Source organism: Meriones unguiculatus, chromosome 10 (assembly GCF_030254825.1).
Source record: "Meriones unguiculatus strain TT.TT164.6M chromosome 10, Bangor_MerUng_6.1, whole genome shotgun sequence".
NCBI lineage: Eukaryota > Metazoa > Chordata > Mammalia > Rodentia > Muridae > Meriones > Meriones unguiculatus.
Genome location: NC_083358.1, coordinates 86,800,150 through 86,824,721, shown reverse-complemented (window position 1 = coordinate 86,824,721; position 24,572 = coordinate 86,800,150). Strand labels below are relative to the sequence as shown.

The window sequence follows — 24,572 nt, the reverse complement described above, 5'->3', positions numbered from 1 at the left end:
TTGAAAAATGCATTATGTATTTCTATTAGCAGAGTGCTATGAAGTGAAAGCTCGTTGCAAAGTATTTGCAATAGATTAAATAAAGAGACTACATGTATCACATTTGATGATACCCACCACGATAGGAGCTCGAATCTGATTCATAAGGAGCCAATGCAGTCTAGAAAGCTATTTGGTCTATCCATGTGGACCAGATGAATTCCTATGCATGCACAGACAAGCAGAAAGCAAACTATTGAAAAACATCAGTTTAGTGGCAAGTTTTTATACTAAATGGTTTTATGATAAGATACAGAATGTTAAAATGATGGAATAGTGAGTTGAGCAAGCTCTGGTACGGCGACTCTGTGGTGCTGAAGCACACTACCAGTAAAACTACTAGGTTTTAGTCTTGTACTCTTACTAAATATGTTATATTTTTATTGCACAGCTTGATTCGATTCACTCATTTACATAGTGTTCCTGGGTGAGTTTGTCTTATTAACACAGTTTTAAATCATTTTATATAATTTATTATTTCTTTTATTTTGATTACATCATTTCTTCCTTTCCTTCTTTTGTCCCAACTCTCCTGTGTATCTCTCCTTCCTCCCTTTCAAATTCATGGACTTTCTTTTATTAATTGTTACAGACACAAGCACACAATCAAAAACATGTATATACACATATACAAATACAACCTATTCAGTTTCTCTTTTCTGTAATTTAATTTATTTATTTGATTTGATTTTTTATGATTTTAATTTTTTTATATTAATCACAGGTTATTTACTTTGTATCCCAGCCATAGCCCCCTCCCTCAATCACTCCCAATTCTACCCTCCCTCCCTCATCTCCTCCCTGGACCTTTTAAAGTCCACTGATAGGGGAGGTCCTCCTCCCCTTCCATTTGACCCTAGCTTATCAGGTATCTTCAGGACTGGCTGCAATGTCCTCCTCTGTGGCCTAGCAAGGCTGCTCCTCCTGCAGGGGCTGGGAGAGGTCAAAGAGCCAGCCATTGAGTTCATGTCAGAGACATTCCCTGTTCCCCTTACTAAGGTACCCACTTGGATGCTGAGCTGCCATGGGCTACATCCAAGCAGGGGTTCTAGGTTATATCCATACATGGTCCTTGGCTGGAGAAACAGTCTCATAGAAGATCCCTGTGCCCTGATATAGTTGGTCCTTATGGAGCTCTTGTCCTCTCCAGGTCATACTAATTCCTCCTTCTTTCATATGATTCCCTGTACTTTGCCCAAAGTTTAGTTATGAGTCTCCACATCTGCCTTGATATACTGCTAGGTAGAATCTTTCAGAGGCCCTCTGCAGTAGGCTCCTGTCCTATTAAGGAAAATGTATATTTGTCATAGCCCCCTTGATTTTCTGATTTTCGTTTGTTTTGCTTATGTTTGACCAATGCATTTTTTCTTAAACCTAGTTTTTTTTCCTTTTCTTATCTTTGCCCTGACAGTATAGTTTGAATTTTCCTCTTTAAATTCACACACTTCTTGTGTACTTGAACAAACTTTGGGTATATACCTAGCAGTGGTATAGCTGGGTCTGGAGGAAGCACTATTCCTATTTGTCTTAGAAAGCGCCAGATAGCTTTCCAGAGTGGTTGTACAAGTTTACATTCCCACCAGCAGTGGAGGAGGGTTCCCCTTTCTCCACAACCTCTCCAGCATGTGTTATCACTTGAGTTTTTCATCTTGGCCATTCTGATGGGTGTAAGGTGATATCTCAGGGTCGTTTTGATTTGCATTTCCCTGATGGCTAATGAGGATGAGCATTTCTTTAAGTGTTTTTCTGCCATTTGATATTCCTCTGTCGAGAATTCTCTGTTTAGCTCTGTTCCCCATTTTTTAATTGGATTACTTGGATTGCTGCTTTTCAGCTTCTTTAGTTCTTTGTATATACTGGATATTAGTCCTCTGTCAGATAAAGGGTTAGTGAAGATTCTTTCCCAATCTGTAGGCAGTCGTTTTGTTTTGATGATGGTATCCTTTGCTTTAAAGAAACTTTTCAGTTTCATGAGGTCCCATTTATTGATTGTTGCTCTTAGAGCCTGTGCTGTTGGTGTTCTGTTCAGGAAGTTGTCTCCTGTGCCAATGAGTTTTAGGCTGTTCCCCACTTTTTTTTCCAATTGATTTAGGGTATCTGGTTTTATGTTGAGGTCCTTGATCCACTTTGATGTTAGTTTTGTGCAGGGTGATAAATATGGATCTATTTTCATTTTTCTGCATGTAGACATCCAGTTGGTCCAGCACCATTTGTTGAAGATGCTGTCTTTTTTCCATTGAATGGAATTGGCTTCTTTGTCGAATATCGAGCATTCATAGGTGTGTGGATTTATTTCTGGGTCTTCTATGCGGTTCCATTGATCCTCCTTTCTGTTTCTATGCCAATACCATGCAGTTTTTATTACTGTTGCCCTGTAGTACAGCTTGGGATCAGGAATGGAGATACCTCCAGATGATCTGTTGTCGTACAGGATCGTTTTGGAGATTCTGGGTTTTTTGTTTCTCCATATGAAGCTGAGAATCTTTTTTTCAAGGTCTGTAAAGAATTGAGTTGGTATTTTGATGGGAATTGCATTGAATCTGTAGATTGCTTTTGGCAGTATGGCCATTTTCATAATGTTAATCCTACCAATCCATGAGCACGGGAGATCTTTCCATCTTCTGATATCTTCTTCGATTTCTTTCTTCAGAGACTTGAAGTTTTTCTCAAACAGGTCTTTCACTTGCTTGGTTAGAGTCACACCAAGGTACTTTATTTGACTAGTGGCTATTGTGAAGGGTGTTGTTTCCCTAATTTCTTTCTCAGCCTTTTTGTCTTTGGTATATAGGAGGGCTTCTGATTTTTTTGAGTTGATTTTGTATCCTGCCACTTTGCTGAAGGTGTTTATCAGCTGAAGGAGTTCTCTGGTTGAATTTTTGGGGTCGCTCATGTATACTATCATATCATCTGCAAATAGTGACACTTTGACCTCTTCCTTTCCGATTTGTATCCCCTTGATCTCCTTTACTTGTCTTATTGCTCTGGCTAGGACTTCAAGTACTATGTTGAAGAGATATGGGGACAATGGACAGCCTTGTCTTGTCCCTGATTTCAGTGGGATTGATTTAAGTTTCTCTCCATTGAGTTTGATGTTAGCTATAGGCTTGCTATATATTGCCTTTACTATGTTTAGGTATGTGCCTTGTATCCCTGATCTCTCCAACACTTTAAACATGAATGGGTGTTGGACTTTGTCAAATGCTTTTTCGGCATCTAAGGAGATGATCATGTGGTTTTTCTCCTTCAGTTTGTTTATGTAGTGGATTACATTGATGGATTTCCGTATGTTGAACCACCCTTGCATGCCTGGGATGAAGCCTACTTGGTCATGGTGGATGATATCTTTGATGTGTTCTTGGATTCGGTTTGCAAGTATTTTATTGAGTATTTTTGCGTCAATGTTCATAAGAGAGATAGGCCTAAAGTTCTCTTTTTTTGTTGGGTCTTTGTGTGGTTTAGGTATTAAGGTGACTGTGGCTTCATAGAATGAGTTTGGTAGTGTTCCTTCTGTTTCTATTTTGTGGAATAGCTTGAGGAGAATTGGAGTTAGCACTTCTTTGAAGGTCTTGTAGAATTCTGCGCTGAAGCCATCTGGTCCAGGGCTTTTTTTGGAGGGGAGACTGTTAATGACTGCTTCGATTTCCTTGGGAGATATAGGGCTATTCAGTCTTTCTACCTGATCTTGACTTAGTTTTGGTAGATGGAATCTTTCAAGAAAATTATCCATTTCATTTAGATTCTCAAATTTTGTGGCATATAGGCTTTTGTAGTATGACCTAATAATTGTTTGGATTTCCTCAATGTCTGTGGTTATGTCCCCATTTTCATTTCTGATTTTGCTGATCTGGATATTAAGGAAAATGTATATTTGTCATAGCCCCCCTTGATTTTCTGATTTTCATTTGTTTTGCTTATGTTTGACCAATGCATTTTTTCTTAAACCTAGTTTTTTTTTTCCTTTTCTTATCTTTGCCCTGACAGTATAGTTTGAATTTTCCTCTTTAAATTCACACACTTCAGTCAGACCCCCTTATTAGGCCTGTGATGTTGTAGTTTGAGTATTTCAGTACTCTGTGTATCATTGTTTTCATGCTTAAATTACCTATCTTTTCTCATCTCACCCTGGAAATCTGCATGAGGCAGACCTTAAGGTGTGGAATCTAGACCATAGCATGATGTCCCTAAAACTTAGAACTATAAAAATGAGTGAAACTAACTATGGGCTTTGTAGTGAGAAGAAAGTTATGATTCTGGAATTTGTTTGTATTGTCAAATCTTAACTTTTAAAGTTATCGATGACTTAGTCATAAATTAAACAGGAGTTTCTGCCACTCCATACCCACCTCTCCTGCTAGGGATAGGTAGAATTCGAGGTGAACTGAAGGCAGGAACGCATAGCCGGGGCAGGTGGGTACTGGCAGGATCTTGTTCAGAGCACTGAGTGTGCAGGCAACAAACACAATGCTTGGGAACAGCTTCAGAGAACTGGTTTCTTTATTGGGGAGAAAGCAGGGTATTTTTGCTCCTGGGGAGGTGGTCAGGATCTCTGGGGCAACGCTCATGACTGTGTGCAATTGGCCAGGGCAGGGTTGTTGGAGGATATTTCATCTACATACTCAGGGGTTGGGAATTTTGGTAAGACATTATAATGTGAAACAAGGAATGAAGTCTGTTAACTGCCAAGATAATAAATTCTTACTAGTGTTTACGGTGGGGAAGCCGACTTTATGGCACTAGGTTGGGAGAGTGGAGGGAGCCAAATCCTGCCATCTTGAAGCTCTCCTCGACCCTTCCTCTGTAACTTGGGCCATTATAGTCTCACAAGTTTCCAGGCAAAGGAAAAATAGAAGAGAATTTTAACAAGGAGAAGCCTGAGTCTCAGAAATAGCAACTTACTTGTGGTCTGATTTCTGTCTCTCTAAAGACAGTGCATGCAAGTCTTATGGTCATTCTTTGCTTTAAATGTAGCTTTTCTTAAGGTTTTTTGGGGGGCTTTTTTTTTTTGTCTGAAAGAAAGGAAGCTCACAGAGACAGCTGCTAAAGTCAGTTCCCATGCATGGACAGTCTCCTATTTGAACTGCTCTCCTCTGACTGCAATCCTATATTTTTGTTTTCTCATTCCACTGTTATTTTTAGGTTAGTGGGAATTTTTTCGCCCTACCTCCTTCTGTCTACCTCCCTGGTCTCTATGCCCACCAGGTCCATTCTATTGCCCAATCGTATGTTGGATTTATTCACATCTTCACATGTGTTGCTAATGTGTTTATCTAATTCAGAGTTTAACTTATTCATGGGGGTCTCCACCTCACATCCATTGTCTTTGAACCCAACATGCCTTCTCAAATCTGTCCCACCTCTATCCCTTGACAATTCTTGTTCCCATGTCTAACCCATTCCCCAAGGGTCCAGTTATTGGCTTTTAAGTATTGACTTACTCAGACTAAGAAAATTTTAATATTAAATTGGAACTCAATATAGCCTTGGAGATTCTTAGTGAGAACATTAAAACAAACAAATGGAGTTACATTTGATAACACACACACATTGATAAGACTTTTTAAAAAAAGTTTAAATAAACGTTAACATTAAAAATATGTTTTTCAAGAAAGCACAATTAAAATACATACATTTATATTTGAGAGCACATGTATTTTTTCTCTTCATAAAATAGCAGTGTTCTACAAAGCCATATTGAAATGTTATTTAAGTTGAGTTTTATATTTTCTTTCCCTGTACATATGTGTGTGAGTCTATCTCAGCAAACATTCCATAATAGAAAGTTCTAGCTTGCTTTTATGGTTCTGTGATAAAACATTCTAACAAAAAGAAAATGGGAGGAATGAGTTTCTTTCAACTTACACTTCCAGGTAACAACCCATCATTGAGGAAAGTCAGGGGACTCAGCAAGCCCTAACTCTAGCACAGCAAATTCATGCACTCTAGACCAATGTCTGACATCTGGGACTCACTTATGATCTTCTGGACTCCAAAGGGCTTGGGCAGCCTCCTTCTCTGGCTCTGCAATCTATAGCACACAATCTTGTCTCAGAAGTTTAGGATGACTCTACTTCATTCTTATCACTCACTTGGTGGTCATTCCACAGTCCTGGTATTTACAGCATCCTGGGTTCTCTCCTGTTTCTGAGGCTGAATCTTCATCAATGGCTTCTCCTCAGGGAGGGTGAGCCCCAACATGGCACCAGGCCTTAGCAGCTCTCCATCTCATCCAATCTTGCACCTCCTATGCCTTAAATATGAGTATGACAAAGAGACTCTGACATATTACCAAGTTCAGCAGCCAGCTTGAAAAATAGCCTTGTCTACAAAACTTCAGTTTGTGGGCTACCCCTTGAGAGATGCTTCCTAGAAGATTTTTGTCTGATTTTTTTTATAATCCCAGATAAACACCATCTACTGTCTTCATGAAACAGAGAAGGCTTCAGTTCAGTGATGTTTATTTATTAATCAGAGCTTGTTCTTCAGCTAATCAGCACTCACTTATTATTAACCCAAAATACTGCAAGAACATTCCTAATAAAGTCATTATTAACCTCTGAAACTTCACAGTCTAAGACTCTATTCAAACAATTTCTCTCAAAAGTCTAATCTTTCAAGCTTTTATAGAACAACCTTTTAACCTCTGCATAGTTGGTGGCTTATTCAGTTCAAATTTCTTAATTTCTTAATGTTTGTTTGTTTATTTACAATTCTCCCAAGTCTATCACAGAAACAATCCAACTCAAGGTACAAGTTTATGTTCTAGTTTATTTTTCTGTTACTGAGATAAGACATTCTGTCCAAAAACAACTTAGAGAAGAAAAAGTTTATTTTACCTTAATCTTCCAAGCCACAGGACATTACTGAGGGAATACAGGCAAAGAGTTTATGCAGAAAGCATGAATGAATGATGCTCTTTTTGGCTCATGCTCATATAGCTTTTTTACGAAGCCCAGACCATCCCACTTACCTAGAGATGGTGCCTCCCACAGCAGGTCGACCTCCTGTATCCATAAACAATCAAGGAAGTGCCCACAGTCATGCCCACAGGCCAGTCTGATCAAAGCTCCAGGTGAGACTCCAGAGATAAGTCTGTCCAGTTGATAGATGAAGTAAGAAGAAGATACACTTAGATGGTTTATCTTTTGTGGGAAGCTGTGAATTGTCTTCCAGTAGATAAGTTACCAAGTAGTATGTCAGTTTCTTGAAGAAAGGTAAGTAAAATCCAAGAATAAGGAAGAAGCATCTTCTGGAATGCCAGATGAATCTGCTTGAATGTCTGGATTCAATGTAGAGGGATAGTGATTGTGAGAGATGTGGACGAGACCTGAAAAACAGAACAGAACAGAAGTCAGTGGGTAATTTCTTGCCGCTTTTCATTATTGTCCCAAATATTTCAATTATATATGCAATATAGATCAGAGGTTAAATATACAAAGAAAGAACTGCCCAAATTCTTGATAGCCACAAGGAAGAGGAGTGCTGAAACAAATATGGAGAGTATGTGTATTTAAAACAAGATGAAGCCTTCCCTAGCATTCATAATTAAGATTTTTTTATTTTGTCATAGTATAAATATATTTTATAAATGTAGCTTAATAGCGCTTCATGTTATTATTTTAAAGAAAAGTTTTCCTCCATAATGTTTTTGGAAGTTTTGTAAAAAGCATATGTTCAACTCTTTAAGTAGAGTCTGATAATTATATGACGATCACTTTAAACAACTAAAATATTTTGTTAACATAATGGTTGTAAATACTCACTGAGTACAATACAATGTTTCCAAGTAGGTACAGATCAAATAAGGGTCATATTGATCAAATAAGGGACATTATTGATTCTCACACCTGATTATTTTGTATGTAAGTTTTCTTCAAGCTCTTGTGTATTTTCATCATATAATTAAATGTTATGAATTTCTTTCCTTAACCACGTTATAGAATATGAAAGTATATTTTTCTAGTGATTGAGGGAGACTTTGCTTTCTCCTTTAGTTTCTAGCCTTTACTAGTCACTTTTTAAATTTTTTGTATTTTTTTATTTTTTATTAATTACAGTTTATTCACTTTGTATCCCCCCTGGAGCTCCCTCTCTCATTCCCTCCCAATCCTACCCTCCCTCCCCCTTCTCCACCCATGTCTCTCCCCTAGTTCACTAATAGAGTATGTCATCCTCTCCTTCTGATCCTAGTCTATCAGGTCTCATCAGGAGTGGCTGCATTGTCTTCCTATGTGGCTTGGTAAGGCTGCTCCCTCCTCAGGGGGAGGTGATCAAAGAGCAGGCCAATAAGTTCCCATCAGAATGGCTAAGATCAAAAGCTCAAGTGACAACACATGCTAAAGAGGTTGTGGAGAAAGGGGAACCCTACTCCACTGCTGATGGGAATGTAAACTTGTACAACCACTTTGGAAATCAATCTGGTGCTTTCTCAGACAATTAAGAATAGTGCTACCTCAAGATCCAGCTATACCACTCCTAGCCATATATCCAAAAGATGCTCAAGTATACAACAAGGGCATTGGCTCAACCATGTTTGTAGCAGCTTTATTTGTAATAGCCAGAAGTTGAATACTAGTCACTTTTATATATACATTCAGGTCAACATTTTAAAAAACCCTCATACTGGGTAACATGATATTCTTGTTTTTATTTCATCTTTTAACTTCCCTTAATTTCAGAATATTTCACTTAAAAACCAAATAAGCACCAGATTGGTTTCCAAAGTGGTTGTATGATATTCTTGTTTTTATTTCATCTTTTAACTTCCCTTAATTTCAGAATATTTCACTTAAAAACCAAATAAGCACCAGATTGGTTTCCAAAGTGGTTGTATAAGTTTACATTCCCACCAGCAATGGAGGAGGGTTCCCCTTTCTCCACATCCTCTCTAGCATGTGTTCTCTCTTGAGTTTTTGATCTTAGGCATTCTGATGGGTGTAAGGTGAAATCTCAGGGTCTTTTTAATTTGCATTTCCCTGATGACTAAGAATGTTGATCATTTTTTCAGGTGTTTCTCCGCCATTCCATATTCCTCTGTTAGGAATTTCTGTTTAGCTCTGTACTTCATGTTTTAATTGGATTACTTGGTTTACTGGTGTTTAACTTCTTGAGTTCTTTATATATTCTGGACATTATTAGGCCTGTGTCAGATATAGGGTTGGTGAATATCCTTTCCCAATCTGTAGGCTGTCATTTTGTTTTGATGACAGTATCCTTTGCTTTACAGATGCTTTTCAGTTTTATGAGGTCCCATTTATTGATTGTTGATCTTAGAGCCTGTGCTATTGGTGTTCTGTTCAGAAAGTTGTTTCCTGGAAATCAATCTGATGCTTTCTCAGGAAATTAGGAACAGTGCTACCTCAAGATCCAGCTATACCACTCCTAGGCATATAACCAAAATATGCTCAACTATACAACAAGGACATTTGTTCAACCGTGTTCATAGCAGCTCTATTCATAATAGCCAGAATCTGGGAACAGCCCAGATGTCCCTTAGTTGAAGAATGGATACAGAACTTATGGTATATTTACTACTCAGCTATTAAAAACAAGGGAATCGGAGAGAGGCGTAGGGAAGGCAGGTGGGGTTGGGAGGGGAAGATGGAGGGGACTACAGCTGGGGTACAAAGTGACTAAACTATAACTAATATAAAAATTAAAGTTTAATTAAATACATTAAAAAAACAAGGGAATCATGAAATTTGCAGGCAAATAGTGCAAACTAGAAAAGATCATCCTGAGTGAGGTATCCCACATGGAGAGAGACACACATGGTATATACTCACCATAAGTGATTATTAAACATGTAAAATAGGATTAACATTCTAAAATCTATAGTCCTAAAGAAGCTAAACAACAAAGAAGATCCTAGGGAAGATGCTCAATCCTCATTCAGAAGGGTAAATGCGATAGATATCAGAAGCAGGAGAAGACAAGGAACAGGACAGGAGCCTACCACAGATGGCCTCTTAAAGACTCTACTGATTGAGGCATCAAAACAGAGGCTGAGACTCATAGCCAAACTTTGGACAGAGCGCATGGAATTTTATTAAAGAAGGAGGAGCTAGAAAGACTTGGAGGGGACAGGACCTCCAATAGGATATCAAAAGAGCCAAAAAATTGGGCCTTGGGGGACCCTCCAGAGACTGATACCCCCCCCAATAAGGACCATGATGGAGAGGACCTAAAACATCAGCCCAGATGTAGCTCATAGACTCAGTCTCCAATTGTGTTCTTCAGTAAGGCAAGCAAGGGCTGTCTCTGGCATGAACTCAGTGGCAGCCTCTCTGATCACCTCTCCCTGGCCAGTGCAGCCTTGCCAGTCCACAGAGGAAGATTTTGCAGCCAGCCCTGATGAAACTTAATAGAATAGCGTCAGATATAAGGGGAGGAGGTCCTCCCCTATCAGTCGACTAGAGGAGGGGCGTAGGGGAAGAAGAGGCAGAAAGGGTGTGATTGGGAGGTGACAAAGGAGGGAGCAACAGCCCGATACAAAGTGAACAAATTGTAATAAATAATAAATTAAAAAATTTAAAAACTAAATGAGCATTTCACTTAAACTTCCACCTACTCTTATGACAAATGTCTAATATAATGAAGAGAAATATGTGATTCTTTATCAAGACACATGTTTCTAGGAATGAGAGTATTTGAAGTATTAAAGATATAATGCTTAGTAAAAAGTTTGGGTTGTGTGAAGGATTAAACACATCAAACTAGGTACTGAATTCATTTTTAAAATGGAATTGAGATGGTAGTTACATGTGGTTTACTGTGAAATAGAGTCAATACTTATACATTTCTGCCAGAGTGTTTGCTACAAAGTGGGAGAGATAGCATGTGGAGTTTCTCTCTGCACTAGGTCATAATGTGCTTCCTGCCTCCATGATCTCTGCTGAAAGTGTTTTCACCTCTGAATCTAGTACCCCAACACTGCATCAGCTGAACCTCCTGGGATTTGAGAGTGAGTCTAATTTCCTCACTAAAATCCTTTCAGTGTCTCCTCATTGCACTCAAGATGAAGCTCAGTCTCTTTGATATGTGATACTGATTATAGATTTCTTTTACAGCAAATCAAGATTTTTTTCTGTAGGGTGACCCTGCTCGCTGGACTTGTCCCATTACATCTGGCAGCATTTTTCAAAGGGTCCAGGACATGACATAATAGGCACCACATATTGGTCATTGCAATGAGCTGGTCATGCTTGTTTCTTTCTATTCGTTGAAAAGAAGAACATATCTAGGTATTGAATGGGAAAAATATTCAGAATGACAGAATTAATTTTTTAAAATATGAGTGAGATGGCTCAGCAGTTAAGAGCATGTACCGGTTTCCCAGAGGACCAAAGTTCAGTTCCCAGCAACCACACAAAGCAACTTCACAACAACTTGTAACTCCAGCTCCATAAGATGTGACACCCCTGGCCTCCGTGGGCACCTGCCTCCACATGAACACATCTTCCCACAGACACACACATGCACATAATAAAAAATAAATTTAAAGAAAAAAATAAAATTAACATCTGCGTTATATAATGAACTCATTGTGATCATAAATAGTGTTTTGTTATGATCGGAATCATTAAGAGAAACTGTTGCGGGGATGGAGAGACAGCTCGGGGGTGTTCTTCTTGAGGATGGGAATCTTTCTCTTTCTCTAACTCTTCCCTCTTTCCTCTCTCCTCTCTCTCTCTCTCTCTCTCTCTCTCTCCCTCTCTCTCTCTCAATCTTTTTGATATGTATACTCACGCACACATAAATGAATTCTTTAAAACCTTGCTTGTCCTGTGTTTCAGTTTCGGTTGGGGAAAACTGTCACACTAGAGACCATGTTTTTAAATTATTTCATACATATATTATCTCATGAATGAATGCATGCAGTCGCTGCAGTCGTGCATATGTAATTTCTTTGACATATATTTTTGGATAAATGCTGTTATTTAAAGACATCCTTGTTGGGATTTCAATTATCCTCATAATTTTCCAAAGAGAGCTTCACTTACATTTCATTAGTTAATTTCCTCAATTACCACTTATTAAGAGCCAGCTGTGGGGCCAACACTTGACACTGGGAAGGCACCAAAATGAAGAAAGGAGGGGAGGTAGACTACAGTGGTTTATTCATTTGGGCTCTGAATTGAAGAGAGAATTTCAAACCCAATTTTAATACTTAAAAACCAACCTTCAGCAGATTATGCCATCTTCCTAGTCATGACTTTTTGGAGGTATATCAATTATAGATAGATAGATAGATAGATAGATAGATAGATAGATAGATAGAAAAATAAATAAAATTAGCTTTCTTTCTATGCTATTGGATTATGGAAAAGATTATTGGAAAGAATTTCTGGAAGCCTCTTACTGCTGAGCCTTCTCTACAGATCTTTGTTGTTTATATTATTAGTGTGTGTTATTAGAGATAATTGCATCCATATCATTAAAAGGATATCATAAATATTATACAATAGGAGATGCATTTTTAAAATTCTAAAGAGGAACTTAAAGTGTGAGATCTTAGTATCAGAAGGAGGAGCAGCCTTTCTAGACCACAGAGAAGGACATTGCAGCCAGTCCTGATGAGACCTAAGAAACCAGGGTCAGATGGAAGGGAAGGAGGACCTCCCCTATCAATGGATTTAGAGAGGAGCAGGGAGGAGATGAGGGATGGAGGGTGGGATTAGGAGGGAATGAGGGATGTGGCTACAGCTGGGATACAAAGTAAATAACCAGTCATTAACATAAAAACATAAAAATTATAAAAAAAGAAAAGTAAAAAAAATAGGTTATTACAAATAAGCACACAAACATTTTACTTGGCCATTCATCTGTTCATCCATGAGCATCATCTGTTTATGAAGCCATTCATTCGTTGATTGAATAAATCATGTATTCTAACGTGTTATTGCTTATAGATAGCCCTAATCAGTAGGCTTGTTTATGTGAAGTAAAATGTAAAACTTGCCATTAAGATAACAGAGTCAGGGCTGGGGAGAAGATTCTGTGATTAGGAGTGCTTGCTGCTCTTGCAGCGAACCTGTGTTCAGTTCCCAGCAGCCACCTAGGCAAGCATACAACTGCCTGGAAACCCAGCTCTGAGGGCTCTGGTGCCCTCACGTGGCCTCCAAAAGCATCCCCACATGTGTGAGGCTAAATATACAGACACACGTGGATATTAAAGGAAATTAATTAGAAAATACTAAAAACGTTAGAGCCTAGTAAAGGAGTCAGCTCTACAAATGAAAGACTAATAGAATACCATCGTTAAACATGTAACAGTAAAGAGGTAGCAAAGACAAGTAAACATCAGTGTCAAGCTGTGGAGCCAGCGAAGAAACACCGTGGCATAAGAAAAGACAGAGAGAACTAAAAGAATATCAAGTATTCAAACGGATGGAACTTAAAAAACAAAAACATTGACCTGGTAAGGTTTTACAGGTTGCTCCTTGCCCGAATAAAACCCAAGCAAGGATGCCAGCCAGTTATCTGGAATGTGGAACTGTGCACCGCAGGTCCGGGAACCATGAAACCTTATTGCTTTCTCTTCAGCCGCGGGAGCGCCTTCCCTGGGCCATCGCAAGCGCTCTCAGCTTGCCCTGTCAGCGATGCGGTCAACAGCAGCGTTTGCTTATTTCACCCAGCAGTCAAGTGAGGACGAATGCAGGCCTTGAACACATAGACTATGTGGAGACAGGGCAAGGAAAGACCTGTAACTATACTAGTTCTACAGTAGGATAAAAACACCTAGCCTGTGCTTTTTTAATTTTAGGCGCACGGTATGGTAGAAATTGTTCACATGTAGAAATGATGTGTTGGTTCTTGTAAATGTGGGGGAAAGATGTTTTTTCCCCTCCCAACCATTTCCTTCCCTTACAAGCCATTATTTTATAATATGAGACTTGTTCTCATTTTGAAAATGTACTAAAGGAAATCTACTATATGCTCTTTGGAACTAACATTCCAAGAATTCTTTGTCTTTGGGGCATTAAATTATTCTAAGATAATGCAATATTTTATTAAAATTGGGTGTCCTGACTCTTCGTTAATTGCTGCACTGATAAGTGGTCCAGCAAAAAGCCATCTTAATTGTTTCTAATGGTTGATATCTGTAGAGTCCAGACACACTTGAGCTTTCTTCTGCCAGCTGAATAAGAATTTCTGAATATTCTGAATTATTAAGTGCATCTAAAGAGAAAGTACAAAAACTGAAAATTGAGTGTAAACTGATCGAGCTAAACTGTGTAAAACTGAGCTGAACTGATGAATCCTTAAGGTTTGAATTTGATTTGTGTGCTTTATTTCTATACTTAATCAAACTTTTTATTTAGAGTGTATATGTGTAAATGTGACTGTGTATGTGTACATGTGAGTGTCCCTGAGTGCATCCATGAGTGTGTGTGTGTGTGTGTGTGTGTGTGTGTGTGTGTGTGTTTGAAAGTCTGTTAAAGAAAAGTTCCATATTAGGGAAAATTTTCACCACATCAACTCATCATTTTTTTGTCTCTGAGACAGCCTATAAAAATGTTTGAATTCAAGTCTTAACTTTCTGAAATAAGTGATGGAGAAGTATGTGATAGACTATAATAACAGTTTTGTTATAACCAATACATTCTTATTTATTTATTATTTCAGATCCCCAGCCTGGGTTTTTATTTATTATGAATTTTTTTAATTTAAATTTATTTATATATTTATTTGTTACAACTTATTCATTTTGTATCCCCACTGCGGCCCCCTCCATAGTCTCTGCCCAGCCCCTCCGTCCCTCCCTCTTCTCCCCCTATGCCCTTTCCCTAGTTCCCTGATAGGGGAGGACCTCCTTCCCTTCTATCTGACCCTAGCTTATCAGATCTCATCAAGGTTGACTGCATAGTTTTCCTCTGTGACGTGGCAAGGCTGTATCTCCCAGGGGGGGAGGTGATCCAAAGAGTCAGCCACTGAGTTCAGGTTAGAGACAGTATATGTTCCCCTTACTAGGAAAGTCACTTGGAAACTGAGTAGCCAATGGGCTTCCTTTGAACAGGGGGTCTAGGTTATATCCATGCATGGTCCTTAGTTAGTGTATTGGTCTCTGCAGGAACCCCTGGGCCCAGGCATTTTGGCTCTGTTGTTATCCTTGTGGGGTTCTTGCCCCCTCCAAGTCTTTCTATCTCCCTCTTCTTCTATCAAGATTCTGGCACTCTGCCCAAAGTTTGGCTATGAGTCTCCGCATCTGCTTCAATACCCTGCTGGGTTATTTCAGAGGCCCTCTGTGGAAGGCTCCTATCCTGTTCCTTGTCTTCTCATACTTCTGATGTCTATCCTGTTTGCCCTTATGAATGAGGATAAAGCATCTTCCTAGGGTCCTCCTTGTAGTATAGCTTCTTTAGGAATATAGATTTTAGTATATTTATCCTATATTATATGGCTAGTAGCCACTTATAAGTGAGTATATATCATATGTGTCTTTCTGCCTCTGAGTTACCTCACTCAGGATGATCTTTTCTAGTTCTCACAATTTACCTGCAAATTTCATGATTTCCTTGTTTTTAATTGCTGGGTACTATTCCATTGTATAAATGTACAATTTCTATATCCATTCCTCCAGTGAAGGACATTTAGGTTGTTTACAGATTCTGGCTATTTCAAATAAATCTGCTATGAACATAGTTGAGCAAATGTTCTTATTGAATGCTGGGGCATCTTTTGGGTATATGCCTAGGAGTGGTATAGCTGGATCTTGAGGTTTGGGTGAGACTCCAAACTGAGTACCCACTCTCACAGTCTGTGGACACCTTCTGTGTACTAGAGTCTCCTGTTTCCAAACCTGGGAGACCTCACTCAACATCCTGTGGACACCTTCCTGGTCTCAGCACCTAGTGGCACTCACTCTCACTGCCCAGTGGAAGGGATGCATTCTGGTACTGTGGGAGAAGTGTGGCTCCATTCTGTTGCCTACTCCCCTCCTGCCTGGTTCACCCAGGTCAGAATCAGCCAGCACAGCACAGACAGTGAACACAGTGGAGCTGAACTAGGGTTAGGATCCAGGTTCCATTCCCTACCATCTAAGAGAAGCCTGTGGAACACTGGAACAGCTCTAGGCAAAGAGAGTTATCCATCAGGGTCCCAACAGCCTGGCTGACATAGGCCAGAATCAGCAAGCCCAGCACAGTCAGAGAACCCAGTAGACCTGAGCTAGGCACCTGACCTAAGTTCCATTGTCCTCTCTCCAAGGAGGCCTATTGGGTATTGCAGCTCAGAGATATTTCTGCCTACGCCCCAGTGGCCTAGCCCACCTGGGTAAGAAATAATGAGGCCAGTACAGCCAGTGAACACAGGAGAGCAGAATCAAGCCTTGGACCCAAATCCCATCCTCCACCTTCTTAAGTTTGTGGGACCCTGGAGCAGCTCTAGACCCAGAGATCTTTCCACCCGTGCTCCAGCTACCAAAGTAACCAACAGTGAGCCTGCAGAGACAGTGAATATAGGGGAGACTACTGGAGAAGCCAGAGACAGGCAGATCCAGTGTGCAGTACAATCAAGGCTACAGACAACCAGACCTCTGGAGGCCAACATAAGATTAGAAGCAACAAAAACCAGGACATCACGGCTTCAACAGAATCTCCAAAATTCAAAGAGATTCTATTACAGCTGAAACACTGGAAAATAATCTTAAAACTGTAATTATGCAGTTATTCGAGGCACGTATAGAGGAAATGAACAAAAAAAAAAAAATAGAGGCCATCATAGAACAACAGGAATCCACGTTCAAACAAATGAAGGAAATAGTGCAAGATATGAAAACAGATTTAGAATAAATAAAGAAAACACAAACAGAGAAAACCCTGGAGCTGGAGAACTTAGAGAAGAAATCAGGAACCACAAAGTTAAACATCACCAACAGAATACAAGAGATGGAAGAGAGAATCTCAGGTGCTAAAGATACAGTTGCAAAAAATTGATACATCTCCCAAAGAAAAATAAAGTCAGAAAAGTTGCAAATACAAAACATCCAACACCATGAAAAGACAAAACCTAATAATAATAGGAATAGATGAAAAGGAAGTTTTCTAGGCTCGAAAGCCCAAAAAATATATTTGAGAAAATCATAGAAGAAAATTTCTCCAAACCTAAGAAAGGTATGTCCATAAACAGACAAGAAGCCTACAGATCTCATCAGCAGTGGCTACACTGTCATCTTCTGTGGCCTGGTAAAGCTGCTTCCCCCTCAGGGGGAGGTGAGCAAAGAGCAGGCCAATCAGATTATGACAGTGCAGCCATTCCTGATGAGATCAGAAGGAAAGAGAGGAGGACCTCCCCTATCAGGGGACTTGGGGAGGGGCATGCATGAAGAAGGGGGAGGGAGAGTAAGGTCGGGAGGGGAGGAGGGAGGGGCTTATGGGGGGATACAAAGTGAATAAAGTGTAATTAATAAAAAATAAAAATAAATAAAAAATATGTTTTCAATAAAAGAAAAAAATATATATATATATAAAAGAAGCCTACAGAACACCAAATAGACTAGACCAGAAAAGAAGCTCCCACCACCACATAATAATCAAAACACTAACTCTACAGAAAAAAAGAAAAAGCATTAAAAGCGGAAAGAGAAAAAGGCAAACCTATCAAAATCACACCAGACTTCTCAACAGACTATGAAAGTCAGAAGGGCCTGGACAGATATCATTCAGAAGCTTAGATATCACAGATACCAAACCAAACTACTATATCCAGCAAAACTTTTTATCAACATAGATGGAGAAAACAAAATATTCCATGATATAACTAAATTTAAACAATATATACACAGCTATCCAGCCCTACAGAAGCTACTAGAAGGAAAACTTCAACCCAACGAGATCAACTATACCCAAGAAAACAGGATAAAGACACCATCAGAACAAAAAAGCAAAAGCAAAAAAACCCAAACAAACAAACAAACAAAAACCCACAAAAAAAAAAAAAAAAGAAACACACAATCACCACCAACTCCACAATAAAAGGAACTAGCAATCATTGGCCACTAACATTGATTAACATCAATGGTTTCATTGCTCCAATAAAAAGACACAGACTAACAGATTTGTTGTGGAAACAGTATCCAACATTCTGTGGCATTCAAGAAACACATCTCTGAAACAAAGATAGATTCTACCTCAGAGTAAAGGTCTGGAAAAATGTTTTTCAAGCAAATGGACCCAGAAAACAAGCTGGGATAGCTATCCTAAAATCTAATAAAATAGGCTTTCAACCAAAATTAATCAGAAGATATGGAGAGGGACACTTCAGTCTCATCAAAGGAAAAATCCACCAGGAGGACATCATAATCCTGAACGTCTATGCACCAAACACAATGGCTCCTGTGTCTATCAAAGAAACATTATTAAAGCTTAAATCACACATTGATCCCAACACCTTAATAGTGCCTGAATGCAACACCCCAGTCTTGCCAAGGTATAGATCACTGAGACAGAAGGTAAACAGAGAAATATCGACACTTACAGAGGTCTTAAATCAAATGGACCTAATGGATATCTTCAGAACCAAAACACAAAAAGAGTATACCTTCTTCTCAGCACCTCACAGAACCTTCTTCAAAAATGGCAATATAGTCGGGTACAAAGCAAGCCTCAACAGATAGAAGAAGATTGAAATAATCCCTTGTGTTGTATCAGACCACCGTGGTGTATAGACCTGAACAGGAACAGAAATAACAAAAACCCTACACACACATGGAAACTGAGCAATTCTCTACTCAAGGACACCTGACTCAGGGAGGAAACAAAAAAAAATTAAAGATTTCCTAGAACTTAATGAAAATGAAGGTACAACTTACTCCAACTTATGGGATACAATGAAAGCAGTGCTAAGAGGAAAGTTCATAGCACTATGTGCCTTCATAAGGAACCTGCTATAGAGGGCCTCTGAAAGCCAGAAGAAGAAAACAGGAAACAACCTAGGAACCTGCCACAGAGGGCCTCTGAAAGGCTCTGCCCTGCAGACTATCAGAGCAGATGCTGAGCCTGATGGCCAACTGTCGGGCAGAGTGAATGGAATTTTATGTAAGAAGTGGAAAATAGCAAGAGCTGGAGAGGACAGGAACTCCACAAGGAGAGCAACAGAACAAGAAAATTTGAACACAGGGAACTTCCCAGAGACTCATACTCCAACCAAGGACTACTCATGGAGATAACCTAGAACCCCTGCACAGATGTAGCCCATGGCAGTTTAGTGTCCAAGTGGGTTACATAGTAATGGGAAGAGGGACTTCCTCTGACATAATCTGATTGACCTGCTCTTTGATCACCTACCCCTGAGGGGGGAGCAGCTTTACCAGGTCACAGAAGAGGACAATGCAGCCACTTCTGAAGATAACTGATAGACTAAGATCAGAAAGAAGGAGAGGAGGACCTCCCCTATCAGTGGACTTGAGGAGGGGCATGCATGCAGAAAAGGGAGGAAGGGTGGGATTGGGAGGGGAGGAGGGAGGGGCTTATGGGGGAATACAAAATGAATAAAGTGTAATTACTAAAAAATAAAAAATTACCTAGAACCTCCGCTCAGATGTAGCCTGTGGTAGCTTAGTAACCAATTGGTTTCCCAAAGTGAGGGGAACAAGGACTATTTCTAACAGGAACTCAATGACTGGCTCTTTGGCCTCCCCACCCCCCAAGGGAGGAGCAGTCCTGTTAGGCCACAGAGGAGGGCTTTGCAGCCAGTCCTGAAGACACCTGATAAAACAGGATCAGATGAATGGGGAGGGTCCCCCCCTATCAGTGGACTTGGAAAGGGGCACAGTGGAAATGAGGGAGGGAGGGAGGGACTGGGAGGGAATGAGGGATCGGAACATGGCTGGGATACAGAGTTAATAAAATGTAACTGATAAGAAAAAAATAAAGTTAAAAAAATTAAAAAAAAGAAATTTGAGACATCTCATAAAAGCAACTTAATGGCACACCTGAAAGCACTAGAAAAAAAGCAGCAGACACATCCAAGAGGAGTAGGCAGCTGGAAATAACCAATACATTATTTAAAATAGCACTTGATATGTTGGGGAGGTTGTTACCCTTCTCTGAGGAGACAGTGAGGAGGAATGGGGGGAAGGAGATGTGAAGGTCAGGCTGAGAGGAGAGAAAAGAGGAGTCCGCAATCAGGCTGTAAAGTCATTTCTTAAACAAATTAATGAAGAAAAGAGCTAAGCAGAGATCAAAGCCTATTAGAATTATTCTAGAAGACTGAGAAAAATGTGATCCTTGATCTTTATACATTTGGGGGCTCAGACTTATGTGTTCACTTATTGTCAATCACTGTGATACTAGCTACAAGTTGTTAATCGCTAATTTTTCCTCGTTATTTTTCCTGTGATAACTTCCCGTGGAGAATGAGTATCTAAATTTTTATTTCACAGATTTTTTTAAAAAAAAACAGGGCTAATCTGCAGGGCAGAGGCTTTCAGAGGCCCTCTGTGGCAGGTTCCTAGGTTGTTTCCTGTTTTCTTCTTCTTCTGATGTCCATCCTCTTTGCCTTTCAGGATGGGGATTGAGCATTTTAGTTAGGGTCCTCTCTCTTGCTTAGTTTCTTTAGATGCACAGATTTTAGTGGGTTTGTCCCATGTTGTATGTCTATATGAGCCTGATGGCCAACTGTCGGGCAGAGTGAATGGAATTTTATGTAAGAAGTGGGAAATAGCAAGAGCTGGAGAGGATAGGAACTCCACAAGGAGAGCAACAGAACAAGAAAATTTGAACACAGGGAACTTCCCAGAGACTCATACTCCAACCAAGGACTATTCATGGAGATAACCTAGAACCCCTGCACAGATGTAGCCCATGGCAGTTCAGTGTCCAAGTGGGTTACATAGTAATGGGAAGAGGGACTGCCTCTGACATAATCTGATTGGCCTGCTCTTTGATCACCTACCCCTGAGGGGGGACACAGCATTACCAGGCCACAGAAGAAGACAATGCAGCCACTTTTGATGAGAACTGATAGACTAAGATCAGAAAGAAGGAGAGGAGGACCTCCCCTGTCAGTGGACTTGGGGAGGGGCATGCGTGAAGAAGGAGGAGGAAGGGTGGGATCAGGAGGGAAGAGGGAGGGGCTTATGGGGGATACAAAATGAATAGAGTGTAATTAATAAAAAATAAAAAAAGTTTAAAAAAAAGTAAAAAAAAAAAAAAACCCAAAACAACAAGGGCTAAAATGTTTCAGCCTGTTCAAGCTCAATAGCCTGTCAGGAAAGAAGGCAAGGATTGAGCCCAGTTGTGTCCAATACCAATGCCATGACTGATGTTGTGCTTTGCAACCCTGAGTTTTCATTTCTTTACCACTTTTCCTTAGCATTTCCGCCTCCAACATCAAGTATTAAAGCTTTAAAATATGTGAATATGTGAGAACTGTGCCTGAGTGTTCCTCTGTGAAAATGTGTCACTGCGGTTAGAGGTCATATTCTGGGTTCAAATTATTTTGGATTTGAAATACCTTAAATAAAATAATTATGAAAGGTCGTTCTATGACTATGAGCAAGCTATGCCTCACAAACTCTAAAAAAAGTGAGGATATGGAGAAGTACCTGTATTTAGGAGAAGACCTAAATCCAATTATTAATTGATGAACATATAAGGCACATTAATTACAGGTCATTAATAATGTAAGTTGAAAACATCGAGTGGAATCTTTTACAAATAGCAAGGTGCCAAAATGTTTCCTTTTAATTAACAAACATGTTTACTGTATATATAGGGGTTTTGTATGTCTGTGCACCACATGGATATCCGGTGCCCTTGGGGACCAGAATAGAGCATCAGATCCCTCAGGACTGGGGTTACTGATGGTTGTAAGCCTAGATGTGGGTGCCTAGAATTTAACATAAATTTTATAGAAAAATAGCCAGTGCTCTTACTTACTGTACCTTCTCTCCATCCCAAATCGCTCTCTCTCTAGTTTCTTTTTGTTTTTTAATATTTTTTTATATTACAGCTGTAGTTCCATTGTGTCTCTTGGCTAAAACTGTTCATAATCTGTTCTCTACAATTTGTGTTTTTTGATGTGAAAAAAATAACAAAATCTTCAAAATAATAAAAATATATATATTTTAATTTTTACATCGATACTATTAGCCAGCAGCCAGCCATTTATTTCACTTATTCACACAGCAACCAGCTTAACAGTAATTTTACAAAAATTTTGTGCCCACTTTTATCATCTTTTCAACCACATTTAAACTATCTTTCATGAATCAACTTTGCCTCTTTTTCAAATTCATGTGGCTTCTGTAATATAATACTTACGTTTATAACAACTACAAACAAGATAAGGAAGAGGCAACTGAGAGGTGAAATAAAACACATTCGCTGGAACAAGAAAATGTTTCTTTGCACATAGAGCCTTCCCACTGGGTAGTAACACTCAGCTCCCTTTTGACATCCTTGTTGTGTCTAAGGGAGGAAATGGAGAGAAACTGCTGATCTATTTAGTCTCTTAGCTTTATCCGAGTTAGTTAAGAATCTCAAAGGTACCTCTGATCCTTCATCACAGAAGCACCAAAGAGAAGATTTAATATCAACGTGATTAATGCATAAAGACATCATCTAGAAGCATTTGTTCCACCTTTAACATAAAAAGAGTTTATTTACAAAAAATAAGAGCAGAGAGGAAAACCATGAGAAGTCATCATGTTATATCTTTCTTTTTGAATTTTATTTATTATTTATTACAATTCATTCCATTTGTATCTGGCTGTGGCCCCCTCCCTCATCTTCTGCCACTCTCACCCTCCCTTCCGCTTCTCCCCCTATACCCTTTCCCTAGTCCACTGGTAAGGGACTCCTTCCCTTGTATCTGACCCTAGCCTATCAGGTCTCATCAGGACTGGCTGCATTTTCTTCTTCCTCTGTGTCCTGGTAAGGCTGCTTCCCCATCAGGGACAGGTGATCAAAGAGCAAGCCACTGAGTTCATCTCAGACACAACCCTATTTCCCCTTACTAGGAAACTCCGCTTAGAGACTCAGCTGTCATGGGCTACATCTGTACAAGGGTTCTAGGTTATCTCCATTCGTGGTCCTTGGTTGGAGTATCAGTCTCGGAAAAGAGCCCTGGGCCCAGAATTTTTAGTTATGTTGATCTCCTTGTGGAGCTCCTGTCCCCTCCAGGTCTTTCTATCTCCCCCTTCTTTCATAAGATTCCTTGCACTCTGCCCAAAGTTTGGACATAAGTCTCAGCATCTTTTTTGATACCTTGCTGGATAAAGTTTTTCAAAGGCCTCCTGTGGTAGGCTCCTGTCCTGTTCCCTGTTTTCTCCTTCTTCCGATGTCCTTGCTGTTTGCCTTTCTGAGTGAGACAGGGTCCTCATTCTGGCTTAACTTCTTTAGGTGTACAGATTCTAGTATGTTTATCCTATATTATGTGTCTAATATCCACTTATAAATGAGCATATACCACATGTGTCTTTGTGCTTGATGGATACCTCACTCAGGATGATCTTTTCTAGTTCCCATCATTTGCCTGCAAATTTCATAATTTCCAAGGAAATCCTGTTATCTCTTATGGAGAAACAAACTTGGTGTAAAATTCGAGCTAAGTTTTACATGCTTAACCCAGATAAAAGGTTTGTTTTCTCTGATGTAATCATACTGGTTGTTCGGAAGACCTCATAGATACATAGAATATTTGTGTTGTAGATAAATGAAATATATGATTTCAAAAGCCAACTGGTTTTCTTCTATTGGCTGAGTGGTACAAGTGATGTGAGTCCTACCACTGTGCTTTTAATAAAACATGCTTTGATAGTATGGGTTGGTGCAACAGCAGGCGGGAGTTTATGGAGTGAAGCTGATCTAAGTACATCATCTCTATGTATGAAGTTACTAAGGAATATATAGTAAAAATACTATATAAAACCTCAATTGGGAAAAATTCTATTTCATATACATAGTCTTTCAAGTGCAGTTTTGAAAAACAAGCACAATATTCATTAACACAATGAAAATATGTGACTAAAGTTAGGTGTTGTTAATATACAAATCAGATATAAACTTTAATGACAAAATATAAATATCTAAGAAAACACACAAGAGTTCATAGAGAAGAATGAACCAGGAACCAATAGTTAAGAGTGGAAATAGAAACAAAGGAGAAAAATTGTACAGAGCCTGTTTTTAAAGAAGGGGCAAGTAAAGAACATAATTTCTTTCAGGGAAACTTCACTCCATGAAAATCAAACACAGAGAAGGCATTAGAAAATGAATGTTTTAGTGTTATATGTTTATAAGTTATTTCAGTAACCACTGAACATGAACTTACAGGATCCTTTCATTGAAAAGGTACAGGTCATTGTTGATTGGCATCCAGTATGTGGCATTATCTTTGAACAATAGCCAAGCATTGAATTGTTCATTATTGCTTTAGGTTCAATGTCTCCGTGATACACAGGAGGCTGGCCACATGAATCCTCCTAAATGACAAGCATATTTGTTCTTCTACAACCTGACCTGTTATTGTAATCTGCCGTAATTCTGTCATAGCCATCCAAGTTAAGGTGCCCAAAAGTATTTTGGTTATTT

General features: G+C 39.4%; 1 protein-coding gene across 4 annotated transcripts in view; it reads left to right on the top strand.

Annotated features, from left to right (window-relative positions):
* The window catches only part of Dpyd (dihydropyrimidine dehydrogenase), a 925,939-nt gene that overhangs the window by 433,861 nt on the left and 467,506 nt on the right, over window positions 1-24,572 (top strand). The gene's annotated exons all lie outside the window — the stretch shown is intronic.